Source organism: Meriones unguiculatus (assembly GCF_030254825.1).
Source record: "Meriones unguiculatus strain TT.TT164.6M chromosome 10 unlocalized genomic scaffold, Bangor_MerUng_6.1 Chr10_unordered_Scaffold_79, whole genome shotgun sequence".
Taxonomy (NCBI): Eukaryota; Metazoa; Chordata; class Mammalia; order Rodentia; family Muridae; genus Meriones; species Meriones unguiculatus.
The window spans coordinates 194,418-207,759 of NW_026843579.1; the positions used below are offsets into that span (position 1 = coordinate 194,418).

The following is a 13,342-nucleotide window of genomic DNA, read 5'->3' on the forward strand; positions in this document are numbered from 1 at the left end:
ACCAGAGTCTCCTCCTCCTCGTCCTCCTCCTCCTGCCTGGTGGGTCGGTGGGTGTGGGTTTTGGTGGGTGTGGGTGTGGGTGTGGGTGGGTGGGTGGGTGGGTGGCTGGGTGGGTGGGGACCTCAGCGGTTCACGGAGGAGGCAGTGTCTGAACTAGAGGAGGGAGGAGTTGGATGGACGGCTGGCTGGATGGATGATAGATGAATGATGGATGAGTGGATGGTGGATGGATGGATGGATGGATGGATGGATGATGGAAGAATGGATGGATGGGTGGATGGATGGATGGATAGATGATTTGTGGATGGGTTGATGGATGGAAGGATGGACTGATGATGGAAGAATGGCTGGATGGGTGGATGGATGATGGCTGGCTGGCTGGCTGGCGGCTGGCTGGCAGCACGCTTGTGGCAGTGGGCTGGGAGGGGAGGGACCACAGAGCCGGAAGAGCGGGCCCTCAAGTTCCCAAGAGAGAAGGAGCCTGAGCGGGGCCGCCAAGCACAGCCAGTGTCCCCTGCAACTGGACTCGAGCCTTGGGACGTCGGGCTGGACACGTCCTGAGGGGACGATTAGGAGGAGGAGGAGGAGGAGGAGGAGGAGTTGGAGACAGTTCCCCCGGGGTGAGGGAGGGATGCCGGGCGGGCACCCAAATCCGGCAAGGGCCCCGGGAGAGCACGGGCAGGGCGGCGTGTACCCGGGTTCGTCCGGGAGGATGACCCAGGCCAGCCAGCCTCCTCGCCCTCGCCCACCGTGGCACGTCCCCCGCCGGCCAGTGAGCGGTAGCCACTCGCTGAAGGCAGGGAAAGCGGCAGCAAGGGCGGGGCGGGGCGGGGCGGGGCGGGGCCTGTAACCCACGAGTGACCCCAGCGCCCCGATGGGCAGATGCCCAAGGCGACCCCCCCACGCCTTGTCCAGCGGGGATCCAGAGAGAGGCCCACGGCTCAGACCGAGGAGGGCTCTCTCGGGCTCCGAGGCAGGGAGGGGCCTGCCTGGCCCCCGACCCAGGTGGGGCGAGTCGGGGTCCAGTGCCAAGCCCTGCCCTGGACGGCGCGGCGGGCGGCCCCGAGGCGAGGCGTCGGCGAGAGCCAAGGAGCCCTGGAGGCCCCGGCCGGGGGGTGCGGGGGTGGGGGAGTGGGGTGTGGCGGGGGCAAGGCTGGCCCCTGAGCAGAGCCGAGCAGGTTCTAGGTCGCGCGCCCTCCGGCCGCCCGGCCCGTGGGCCCTGGTCCGTGCTGCGGGAGCGGGGAGGGGCTCGGGGGAGGGCCCAGGGGCGGCCGGGGGGTGGGCTGGGCTCGGCTGGGCTCGGCTGTCGTCGGGGGCGGGCCGGGGGAGCGCGGCCGCAGGCGCGGAGCAGGCTCTTGGGCGGCGCGGAGACGGGCTCGTGCGTCTACGGCCATACCACCCTGAACGCGCCCGATCTCGTCTGATCTCGGAAGCTAAGCAGGGTCGGGCCTGGTTAGTACTTGGATGGGAGACCGCCTGGGAATACCGGGTGCTGTAGGCTTTTTTTTTCTGGCAGGAAGGAGCCTGTTTTCCAAAGGGGCTTTGCGTCGGCTTCTGCAAAGCTCTGTGGCCCGGGCCGGGCGGGGCCACGCCCAGGGCCACCCCCACGCCACCCCACCCCACCCCCCGCCAAGCCAAGGGGCGCCCCCGTCCGCCCTGGCTGCGGGCTGGCCCGGCGGAGCCAGCCAGCCAGCCCTCGGGCTGGACCCCGCACCGGGGATAGGGGGTGGCCCCAGGGCGGGGATCCCAGGACCTCAGTGGAGGGGCCGCGGGGGAGGCCGTCTTGACTCGCGTGGAGCCTTCGAACCCCACATCCTGGGCTGGTGGCGGAGCTCTGCAGAGTCCGTCAGTCCGGGCGGCTGTGTCCACGCTGCCCAACCAGAGTCTCCTCCTCCTCGTCCTCCTCCTCCTGCCTGGTGGGTCGGTGGGTGTGGGTTTTGGTGGGTGTGGGTGTGGGTGTGGGTGGGTGGGTGGGTGGGTGGCTGGGTGGGTGGGGACCTCAGCGGTTCACGGAGGAGGCAGTGTCTGAACTAGAGGAGGGAGGAGTTGGATGGACGGCTGGCTGGATGGATGATAGATGAATGATGGATGAGTGGATGGTGGATGGATGGATGGATGGATGGATGATGGAAGAATGGATGGATGGATGGGTGGATGGATGGATGGATGGATGGATAGATGATTTGTGGATGGGTTGATGGATGGAAGGATGGACTGATGATGGAAGAATGGCTGGATGGGTGGATGGATGATGGCTGGCTGGCTGGCTGGCGGCTGGCTGGCAGCACGCTTGTGGCAGTGGGCTGGGAGGGAGGGACCACAGAGCCGGAAGAGCGGGCCCTCAAGTTCCCAAGAGAGAAGGAGCCTGAGCGGGGCCGCCAAGCACAGCCAGTGTCCCCTGCAACTGGACTCGAGCCTTGGGACGTCGGGCTGGACACGTCCTGAGGGGACGATTAGGAGGAGGAGGAGGAGGAGGAGGAGGAGGAGGAGGAGGAGGAGGAGGAGGAGGAGGAGTTGGAGACAGTTCCCCCGGGGTGAGGGAGGGATGCCGGGCGGGCACCCAAATCCGGCAAGGGCCCCGGGAGAGCACGGGCAGGGCGGCGTGTACCCGGGTTCGTCCGGGAGGATGACCCAGGCCAGCCAGCCTCCTCGCCCTCGCCCACCGTGGCACGTCCCCCGCCGGCCAGTGAGCGGTAGCCACTCGCTGAAGGCAGGGAAAGCGGCAGCAAGGGCGGGGCGGGGCAGGGCGGGGCGGGGCCTGTAACCCACGAGTGACCCCAGCGCCCCGATGGGCAGATGCCCAAGGCGACCCCCCCCACGCCTTGTCCAGCGGGGATCCAGAGAGAGGCCCACGGCTCAGACCGAGGAGGGCTCTCTCGGGCTCCGAGGCAGGGAGGGGCCTGCCTGGCCCCAGACCCAGGTGGGGCGAGTCGGGGTCCAGAGCCAAGCCCTGCCCTGGACGGCGCGGCGGGCGGCCCCGAGGCGAGGCGTCGGCGAGAGCCAAGGAGCCCTGGAGGCCCCGGCCGGGGGGTGCGGGGTGGGGGAGTGGGGTGTGGCGGGGGCAAGGCTGGCCCCTGAGCAGAGCCGAGCAGGTTCTAGGTCGCGCGCCCTCCGGCCGCCCGGCCCGTGGGCCCTGGTCCGTGCTGCGGGAGCGGGGAGGGGATCGGGGAGGGCCCAGGGGCGGCCGGGGGGTGGGCTGGGCTCGGCTGGGCTCGGCTGTCGTCGGGGGCGGGCCGGGGAGCGCGGCCGCAGGCGCGGAGCAGGCTCTTGGGCGGCGCGGAGACGGGCTCGTGCGTCTACGGCCATACCACCCTGAACGCGCCCGATCTCGTCTGATCTCGGAAGCTAAGCAGGGTCGGGCCTGGTTAGTACTTGGATGGGAGACCGCCTGGGAATACCGGGTGCTGTAGGCTTTTTTTTTTCTGGCAGGAAGGAGCCTGTTTTCCAAAGGGGCTTTGCGTCGGCTTCTGCAAAGCTCTGTGGCCCGGGCCGGGCGGGGCCACGCCCAGGGCCACCCCCACGCCACCCCACCCCACCCCCCGTCAAGCCAAGGGGCGCCCCCGTCCGCCCTGGCTGCGGGCTGGCCCGGCGGAGCCAGCCAGCCAGCCAGCCAGCCCTCGGGCTGGACCCCGCACCGGGGATAGGGGGTGGCCCCAGGGCGGGGATCCCAGGACCTCAGTGGAGGGGCCGCGGGGGAGGCCGTCTTGACTCGCGTGGAGCCTTCGAACCCCACATCCTGGGCTGGTGGCGGAGCTCTGCAGAGTCCGTCAGTCCGGGCGGCTGTGTCCACGCTGCCCAACCAGAGTCTCCTCCTCCTCGTCCTCCTCCTCCTGCCTGGTGGGTCGGTGGGTGTGGGTTTTGGTGGGTGTGGGTGTGGGTGTGGGTGGGTGGGTGGGTGGGTGGCTGGGTGGGTGGGGACCTCAGCGGTTCACGGAGGAGGCAGTGTCTGAACTAGAGGAGGGAGGAGTTGGATGGACGGCTGGCTGGATGGATGATAGATGAATGATGGATGAGTGGATGGTGGATGGATGGATGGATGGATGGATGGATGGATGGATGGATGATGGAAGAATGGATGGATGGGTGGATGGATGGATGGATAGATGATTTGTGGATGGGTTGATGGATGGAAGGATGGACTGATGATGGAAGAATGGCTGGATGGGTGGATGGATGATGGCTGGCTGGCTGGCTGGCGGCTGGCTGGCAGCACGCTTGTGGCAGTGGGCTGGGAGGGGAGGGACCACAGAGCCGGAAGAGCGGGCCCTCAAGTTCCCAAGAGAGAAGGAGCCTGAGCGGGGCCGCCAAGCACAGCCAGTGTCCCCTGCAACTGGACTCGAGCCTTGGGACGTCGGGCTGGACACGTCCTGAGGGGACGATTAGGAGGAGGAGGAGGAGGAGGAGGAGGAGTTGGAGACAGTTCCCCCGGGGTGAGGGAGGGATGCCGGGCGGGCACCCAAATCGGCAAGGGCCCCGGGAGAGCACGGGCAGGGCGGCGTGTACCCGGGTTCGTCCGGGAGGATGACCCAGGCCAGCCAGCCTCCTCGCCCTCGCCCACCGTGGCACGTCCCCCGCCGGCCAGTGAGCGGTAGCCACTCGCTGAAGGCAGGGAAAGCGGCAGCAAGGGCGGGGCGGGGCGGGGCGGGGCGGGGCCTGTAACCCACGAGTGACCCCAGCGCCCCGATGGGCAGATGCCCAAGGCGACCCCCCCACGCCTTGTCCAGCGGGGATCCAGAGAGAGGCCCACGGCTCAGACCGAGGAGGGCTCTCTCGGGCTCCGAGGCAGGGAGGGGCCTGCCTGGCCCCCGACCCAGGTGGGGCGAGTCGGGGTCCAGTGCCAAGCCCTGCCCTGGACGGCGCGGCGGGCGGCCCCGAGGCGAGGCGTCGGCGAGAGCCAAGGAGCCCTGGAGGCCCCGGCCGGGGGGTGCGGGGTGGGGGAGTGGGGTGTGGCGGGGGCAAGGCTGGCCCCCTGAGCAGAGCCGAGCAGGTTCTAGGTCGCGCGCCCTCCGGCCGCCCGGCCCGTGGGCCCTGGTCCGTGCTGCGGGAGCGGGGGAGGGGCTCGGGGAGGGCCCAGGGGCGGCCGGGGGGTGGGCTGGGCTCGGCTGGGCTCGGCTGTCGTCGGGGGCGGGCCGGGGAGCGCGGCCGCAGGCGCGGAGCAGGCTCTTGGGCGGCGCGGAGACGGGCTCGTGCGTCTACGGCCATACCACCCTGAACGCGCCCGATCTCGTCTGATCTCGGAAGCTAAGCAGGGTCGGGCCTGGTTAGTACTTGGATGGGAGACCGCCTGGGAATACCGGGTGCTGTAGGCTTTTTTTTTCTGGCAGGAAGGAGCCTGTTTTCCAAAGGGGCTTTGCGTCGGCTTCTGCAAAGCTCTGTGGCCCGGGCCGGGCGGGGCCACGCCCAGGGCCACCCCCACGCCACCCCACCCCACCCCCCGTCAAGCCAAGGGGCGCCCCCGTCCGCCCTGGCTGCGGGCTGGCCCGGCGGAGCCAGCCAGCCAGCCAGCCAGCCCTCGGGCTGGACCCCGCACCGGGGATAGGGGGTGGCCCCAGGGCGGGGATCCCAGGACCTCAGTGGAGGGGCCGCGGGGGAGGCCGTCTTGACTCGCGTGGAGCCTTCGAACCCCACATCCTGGGCTGGTGGCGGAGCTCTGCAGAGTCCGTCAGTCCGGGCGGCTGTGTCCACGCTGCCCAACCAGAGTCTCCTCCTCCTCGTCCTCCTCCTCCTGCCTGGTGGGTCGGTGGGTGTGGGTTTTGGTGTGTGTGGGTGTGGGTGTGGGTGTGGGTGGGTGGGTGGGTGGGTGGCTGGGTGGGTGGGGACCTCAGCGGTTCACGGAGGAGGCAGTGTCTGAACTAGAGGAGGGAGGAGTTGGATGGACGGCTGGCTGGATGGATGATAGATGAATGATGGATGAGTGGATGGTGGATGGATGGATGGATGGATGGATGGATGGATGGATGGATGATGGAAGAATGGATGGATGGATGGGTGGATGGATGGATGGATGGATGGATAGATGATTTGTGGATGGGTTGATGGATGGAAGGATGGACTGATGATGGAAGAATGGCTGGATGGGTGGATGGATGATGGCTGGCTGGCTGGCTGGCGGCTGGCTGGCAGCACGCTTGTGGCAGTGGGCTGGGAGGGGAGGGACCACAGAGCCGGAAGAGCGGGCCCTCAAGTTCCCAAGAGAGAAGGAGCCTGAGCGGGGCCGCCAAGCACAGCCAGTGTCCCCTGCAACTGGACTCGAGCCTTGGGACGTCGGGCTGGACACGTCCTGAGGGGACGATTAGGAGGAGGAGGAGGAGGAGGAGGAGGAGTTGGAGACAGTTCCCCCGGGGTGAGGGAGGGATGCCGGGCGGGCACCCAAATCCGGCAAGGGCCCCGGGAGAGCACGGGCAGGGCGGCGTGTACCCGGGTTCGTCCGGGAGGATGACCCAGGCCAGCCAGCCTCCTCGCCCTCGCCCACCGTGGCACGTCCCCCGCCGGCCAGTGAGCGGTAGCCACTCGCTGAAGGCAGGGAAAGCGGCAGCAAGGGCGGGGCGGGGCGGGGCGGGGCGGGGCCTGTAACCCACGAGTGACCCCAGCGCCCCGATGGGCAGATGCCCAAGGCGACCCCCCCCACGCCTTGTCCAGCGGGGATCCAGAGAGAGGCCCACGGCTCAGACCGAGGAGGGCTCTCTCGGGCTCCGAGGCAGGGAGGGGCCTGCCTGGCCCCCGACCCAGGTGGGGCGAGTCGGGGTCCAGTGCCAAGCCCTGCCCTGGACGGCGCGGCGGGCGGCCCCGAGGCGAGGCGTCGGCGAGAGCCAAGGAGCCCTGGAGGCCCCGGCCGGGGGGTGCGGGGTGGGGGAGTGGGGTGTGGCGGGGGCAAGGCTGGCCCCTGAGCAGAGCCGAGCAGGTTCTAGGTCGCGCGCCCTCCGGCCGCCCGGCCCGTGGGCCCTGGTCCGTGCTGCGGGAGCGGGGAGGGGCTCGGGGAGGGCCCAGGGGCGGCCGGGGGGTGGGCTGGGCTCGGCTGGGCTCGGCTGTCGTCGGGGGCGGGCCGGGGAGCGCGGCCGCAGGCGCGGAGCAGGCTCTTGGGCGGCGCGGAGACGGGCTCGTGCGTCTACGGCCATACCACCCTGAACGCGCCCGATCTCGTCTGATCTCGGAAGCTAAGCAGGGTCGGGCCTGGTTAGTACTTGGATGGGAGACCGCCTGGGAATACCGGGTGCTGTAGGCTTTTTTTTTCTGGCAGGAAGGAGCCTGTTTTCCAAAGGGGCTTTGCGTCGGCTTCTGCAAAGCTCTGTGGCCCGGGCCGGGCGGGGCCACGCCCAGGGCCACCCCCACGCCACCCCACCCCACCCCCCGCCAAGCCAAGGGGCGCCCCCGTCCGCCCTGGCTGCGGGCTGGCCCGGCGGAGCCAGCCAGCCAGCCCTCGGGCTGGACCCCGCACCGGGGATAGGGGGTGGCCCCAGGGCGGGGATCCCAGGACCTCAGTGGAGGCGCCGCGGGGGAGGCCGTCTTGACTCGCGTGGAGCCTTCGAACCCCACATCCTGGGCTGGTGGCGGAGCTCTGCAGAGTCCGTCAGTCCGGGCGGCTGTGTCCACGCTGCCCAACCAGAGTCTCCTCCTCCTCGTCCTCCTCCTCCTGCCTGGTGGGTCGGTGGGTGTGGGTTTTGGTGTGTGTGGGTGTGGGTGTGGGTGGGTGGGTGGGTGGGTGGCTGGGTGGGTGGGGACCTCAGCGGTTCACGGAGGAGGCAGTGTCTGAACTAGAGGAGGGAGGAGTTGGATGGACGGCTGGCTGGATGGATGATAGATGAATGATGGATGAGTGGATGGTGGATGGATGGATGGATGGATGGATGGATGGATGGATGATGGAAGAATGGATGGATGGGTGGATGGATGGATGGATAGATGATTTGTGGATGGGTTGATGGATGGAAGGATGGACTGATGATGGAAGAATGGCTGGATGGGTGGATGGATGATGGCTGGCTGGCTGGCTGGCGGCTGGCTGGCAGCACGCTTGTGGCAGTGGGCTGGGAGGGGAGGGACCACAGAGCCGGAAGAGCGGGCCCTCAAGTTCCCAAGAGAGAAGGAGCCTGAGCGGGGCCGCCAAGCACAGCCAGTGTCCCCTGCAACTGGACTCGAGCCTTGGGACGTCGGGCTGGACACGTCCTGAGGGGACGATTAGGAGGAGGAGGAGGAGGAGGAGGAGGAGGAGGAGGAGGAGGAGGAGGAGGAGGAGGAGGAGGAGTTGGAGACAGTTCCCCCGGGGTGAGGGAGGGATGCCGGGCGGGCACCCAAATCCGGCAAGGGCCCCGGGAGAGCACGGGCAGGGCGGCGTGTACCCGGGTTCGTCCGGGAGGATGACCCAGGCCAGCCAGCCTCCTCGCCCTCGCCCACCGTGGCACGTCCCCCGCCGGCCAGTGAGCGGTAGCCACTCGCTGAAGGCAGGGAAAGCGGCAGCAAGGGCGGGGCGGGGCGGGGCGGGGCGGGGCCTGTAACCCACGAGTGACCCCAGCGCCCCGATGGGCAGATGCCCAAGGCGACCCCCCCACGCCTTGTCCAGCGGGGATCCAGAGAGAGGCCCACGGCTCAGACCGAGGAGGGCTCTCTCGGGCTCCGAGGCAGGGAGGGGCCTGCCTGGCCCCCGACCCAGGTGGGGCGAGTCGGGGTCCAGTGCCAAGCCCTGCCCTGGACGGCGCGGCGGGCGGCCCCGAGGCGAGGCGTCGGCGAGAGCCAAGGAGCCCTGGAGGCCCCGGCCGGGGGGTGCGGGGTGGGGGGAGTGGGGTGTGGCGGGGGCAAGGCTGGCCCCTGAGCAGAGCCGAGCAGGTTCTAGGTCGCGCGCCCTCCGGCCGCCCGGCCCGTGGGCCCTGGTCCGTGCTGCGGGAGCGGGGAGGGGCTCGGGGAGGGCCCAGGGGCGGCCGGGGGGTGGGCTGGGCTCGGCTGGGCTCGGCTGTCGTCGGGGGCGGGCCGGGGAGCGCGGCCGCAGGCGCGGAGCAGGCTCTTGGGCGGCGCGGAGACGGGCTCGTGCGTCTACGGCCATACCACCCTGAACGCGCCCGATCTCGTCTGATCTCGGAAGCTAAGCAGGGTCGGGCCTGGTTAGTACTTGGATGGGAGACCGCCTGGGAATACCGGGTGCTGTAGGCTTTTTTTTTCTGGCAGGAAGGAGCCTGTTTTCCAAAGGGGCTTTGCGTCGGCTTCTGCAAAGCTCTGTGGCCCGGGCCGGGCGGGGCCACGCCCAGGGCCACCCCCACGCCACCCCACCCCACCCCCCGCCAAGCCAAGGGGCGCCCCCGTCCGCCCTGGCTGCGGGCTGGCCCGGCGGAGCCAGCCAGCCAGCCCTCGGGCTGGACCCCGCACCGGGGATAGGGGGTGGCCCCAGGGCGGGGATCCCAGGACCTCAGTGGAGGGGCCGCGGGGGAGGCCGTCTTGACTCGCGTGGAGCCTTCGAACCCCACATCCTGGGCTGGTGGCGGAGCTCTGCAGAGTCCGTCAGTCCGGGCGGCTGTGTCCACGCTGCCCAACCAGAGTCTCCTCCTCCTCGTCCTCCTCCTCCTGCCTGGTGGGTCGGTGGGTGTGGGTTTTGGTGGGTGTGGGTGTGGGTGTGGGTGGGTGGGTGGGTGGGTGGCTGGGTGGGTGGGGACCTCAGCGGTTCACGGAGGAGGCAGTGTCTGAACTAGAGGAGGGAGGAGTTGGATGGACGGCTGGCTGGATGGATGATAGATGAATGATGGATGAGTGGATGGTGGATGGATGGATGGATGGATGGATGATGGAAGAATGGATGGATGGATGGGTGGATGGATGGATGGATGGATGGATAGATGATTTGTGGATGGGTTGATGGATGGAAGGATGGACTGATGATGGAAGAATGGCTGGATGGGTGGATGGATGATGGCTGGCTGGCTGGCTGGCGGCTGGCTGGCAGCACGCTTGTGGCAGTGGGCTGGGAGGGGAGGGACCACAGAGCCGGAAGAGCGGGCCCTCAAGTTCCCAAGAGAGAAGGAGCCTGAGCGGGGCCGCCAAGCACAGCCAGTGTCCCCTGCAACTGGACTCGAGCCTTGGGACGTCGGGCTGGACACGTCCTGAGGGGACGATTAGGAGGAGGAGGAGGAGGAGGAGGAGGAGGAGGAGGAGGAGGAGGAGGAGGAGGAGGAGTTGGAGACAGTTCCCCCGGGGTGAGGGAGGGATGCCGGGCGGGCACCCAAATCCGGCAAGGGCCCCGGGAGAGCACGGGCAGGGCGGCGTGTACCCGGGTTCGTCCGGGAGGATGACCCAGGCCAGCCAGCCTCCTCGCCCTCGCCCACCGTGGCACGTCCCCCGCCGGCCAGTGAGCGGTAGCCACTCGCTGAAGGCAGGGAAAGCGGCAGCAAGGGCGGGGCGGGGCAGGGCGGGGCGGGGCCTGTAACCCACGAGTGACCCCAGCGCCCCGATGGGCAGATGCCCAAGGCGACCCCCCCACGCCTTGTCCAGCGGGGATCCAGAGAGAGGCCCACGGCTCAGACCGAGGAGGGCTCTCTCGGGCTCCGAGGCAGGGAGGGGCCTGCCTGGCCCCAGACCCAGGTGGGGCGAGTCGGGGTCCAGAGCCAAGCCCTGCCCTGGACGGCGCGGCGGGCGGCCCCGAGGCGAGGCGTCGGCGAGAGCCAAGGAGCCCTGGAGGCCCCGGCCGGGGGGGTGCGGGGTGGGGGAGTGGGGTGTGGCGGGGGCAAGGCTGGCCCCTGAGCAGAGCCGAGCAGGTTCTAGGTCGCGCGCCCTCCGGCCGCCCGGCCCGTGGGCCCTGGTCCGTGCTGCGGGAGCGGGGAGGGGATCGGGGAGGGCCCAGGGGCGGCCGGGGGGTGGGCTGGGCTCGGCTGGGCTCGGCTGTCGTCGGGGGCGGGCCGGGGAGCGCGGCCGCAGGCGCGGAGCAGGCTCTTGGGCGGCGCGGAGACGGGCTCGTGCGTCTACGGCCATACCACCCTGAACGCGCCCGATCTCGTCTGATCTCGGAAGCTAAGCAGGGTCGGGCCTGGTTAGTACTTGGATGGGAGACCGCCTGGGAATACCGGGTGCTGTAGGCTTTTTTTTTCTGGCAGGAAGGAGCCTGTTTTCCAAAGGGGCTTTGCGTCGGCTTCTGCAAAGCTCTGTGGCCCGGGCCGGGCGGGGCCACGCCCAGGGCCACCCCCACGCCACCCCACCCCACCCCCCGCCAAGCCAAGGGGCGCCCCCGTCCGCCCTGGCTGCGGGCTGGCCCGGCGGAGCCAGCCAGCCAGCCCTCGGGCTGGACCCCGCACCGGGGATAGGGGGTGGCCCCAGGGCGGGGATCCCAGGACCTCAGTGGAGGGGCCGCGGGGGAGGCCGTCTTGACTCGCGTGGAGCCTTCGAACCCCACATCCTGGGCTGGTGGCGGAGCTCTGCAGAGTCCGTCAGTCCGGGCGGCTGTGTCCACGCTGCCCAACCAGAGTCTCCTCCTCCTCGTCCTCCTCCTCCTGCCTGGTGGGTCGGTGGGTGTGGGTTTTGGTGTGTGTGGGTGTGGGTGTGGGTGGGTGGGTGGGTGGGTGGCTGGGTGGGTGGGGACCTCAGCGGTTCACGGAGGAGGCAGTGTCTGAACTAGAGGAGGGAGGAGTTGGATGGACGGCTGGCTGGATGGATGATAGATGAATGATGGATGAGTGGATGGTGGATGGATGGATGGATGGATGGATGGATGATGGAAGAATGGATGGATGGGTGGATGGATGGATGGATAGATGATTTGTGGATGGGTTGATGGATGGAAGGATGGACTGATGATGGAAGAATGGCTGGATGGGTGGATGGATGATGGCTGGCTGGCTGGCTGGCGGCTGGCTGGCAGCACGCTTGTGGCAGTGGGCTGGGAGGGGAGGGACCACAGAGCCGGAAGAGCGGGCCCTCAAGTTCCCAAGAGAGAAGGAGCCTGAGCGGGGCCGCCAAGCACAGCCAGTGTCCCCTGCAACTGGACTCGAGCCTTGGGACGTCGGGCTGGACACGTCCTGAGGGGACGATTAGGAGGAGGAGGAGGAGGAGGAGGAGGAGTTGGAGACAGTTCCCCCGGGGTGAGGGAGGGATGCCGGGCGGGCACCCAAATCCGGCAAGGGCCCCGGGAGAGCACGGGCAGGGCGGCGTGTACCCGGGTTCGTCCGGGAGGATGACCCAGGCCAGCCAGCCTCCTCGCCCTCGCCCACCGTGGCACGTCCCCCGCCGGCCAGTGAGCGGTAGCCACTCGCTGAAGGCAGGGAAAGCGGCAGCAAGGGCGGGGCGGGGCGGGGCGGGGCGGGGCCTGTAACCCACGAGTGACCCCAGCGCCCCGATGGGCAGATGCCCAAGGCGACCCCCCCACGCCTTGTCCAGCGGGGATCCAGAGAGAGGCCCACGGCTCAGACCGAGGAGGGCTCTCTCGGGCTCCGAGGCAGGGAGGGGCCTGCCTGGCCCCCGACCCAGGTGGGGCGAGTCGGGGTCCAGTGCCAAGCCCTGCCCTGGACGGCGCGGCGGGCGGCCCCGAGGCGAGGCGTCGGCGAGAGCCAAGGAGCCCTGGAGGCCCCGGCCGGGGGGTGCGGGGTGGGGGAGTGGGGTGTGGCGGGGGCAAGGCTGGCCCCTGAGCAGAGCCGAGCAGGTTCTAGGTCGCGCGCCCTCCGGCCGCCCGGCCCGTGGGCCCTGGTCCGTGCTGCGGGAGCGGGGAGGGGCTCGGGGAGGGCCCAGGGGCGGCCGGGGGGTGGGCTGGGCTCGGCTGGGCTCGGCTGTCGTCGGGGGCGGGCCGGGGAGCGCGGCCGCAGGCGCGGAGCAGGCTCTTGGGCGGCGCGGAGACGGGCTCGTGCGTCTACGGCCATACCACCCTGAACGCGCCCGATCTCGTCTGATCTCGGAAGCTAAGCAGGGTCGGGCCTGGTTAGTACTTGGATGGGAGACCGCCTGGGAATACCGGGTGCTGTAGGCTTTTTTTTTTCTGGCAGGAAGGAGCCTGTTTTCCAAAGGGGCTTTGCGTCGGCTTCTGCAAAGCTCTGTGGCCCGGGCCGGGCGGGGCCACGCCCAGGGCCACCCCCACGCCACCCCACCCCACCCCCCGCCAAGCCAAGGGGCGCCCCCGTCCGCCCTGGCTGCGGGCTGGCCCGGCGGAGCCAGCCAGCCAGCCCTCGGGCTGGACCCCGCACCGGGGATAGGGGGTGGCCCCAGGGCGGGGATCCCAGGACCTCAGTGGAGGGGCCGCGGGGGAGGCCGTCTTGACTCGCGTGGAGCCTTCGAACCCCACATCCTGGGCTGGTGGCGGAGCTCTGCAGAGTCCGTCAGTCCGGGCGGCTGTGTCCACGCTGCCCAACCAGAGTCTCCTCCTCCTCGTCCTCCTCCTCCTGCC

At 69.8% G+C, this 13,342-nt stretch overlaps 7 non-coding genes across 7 annotated transcripts; all 7 read left to right on the forward strand.

The window, feature by feature from the left end:
• Positions 1-1,382: 1,382 nt before the first annotated feature.
• LOC132650401 (5S ribosomal RNA) lies at positions 1,383-1,501 on the forward strand. The gene has a single exon (XR_009588764.1). It is a non-coding gene; the product is annotated as a 5S ribosomal RNA (ribosomal RNA).
• A 1,793-nt stretch (positions 1,502-3,294) lies between these two features.
• On the forward strand, positions 3,295-3,413 carry LOC132650403 (5S ribosomal RNA). The gene has a single exon (XR_009588766.1). It is a non-coding gene; the product is annotated as a 5S ribosomal RNA (ribosomal RNA).
• Positions 3,414-5,190: 1,777 nt separating this feature from the next.
• Positions 5,191-5,309, forward strand: LOC132650404 (5S ribosomal RNA). The gene has a single exon (XR_009588767.1). It is a non-coding gene; the product is annotated as a 5S ribosomal RNA (ribosomal RNA).
• A 1,794-nt stretch (positions 5,310-7,103) lies between these two features.
• LOC132650405 (5S ribosomal RNA) lies at positions 7,104-7,222 on the forward strand. The gene has a single exon (XR_009588768.1). It is a non-coding gene; the product is annotated as a 5S ribosomal RNA (ribosomal RNA).
• A 1,800-nt stretch (positions 7,223-9,022) lies between these two features.
• On the forward strand, positions 9,023-9,141 carry LOC132650406 (5S ribosomal RNA). The gene has a single exon (XR_009588769.1). It is a non-coding gene; the product is annotated as a 5S ribosomal RNA (ribosomal RNA).
• Positions 9,142-10,935: 1,794 nt separating this feature from the next.
• On the forward strand, positions 10,936-11,054 carry LOC132650407 (5S ribosomal RNA). The gene has a single exon (XR_009588770.1). It is a non-coding gene; the product is annotated as a 5S ribosomal RNA (ribosomal RNA).
• A 1,755-nt stretch (positions 11,055-12,809) lies between these two features.
• Positions 12,810-12,928, forward strand: LOC132650408 (5S ribosomal RNA). The gene has a single exon (XR_009588771.1). It is a non-coding gene; the product is annotated as a 5S ribosomal RNA (ribosomal RNA).
• The last annotated feature ends 414 nt before the right edge of the window (positions 12,929-13,342 follow it).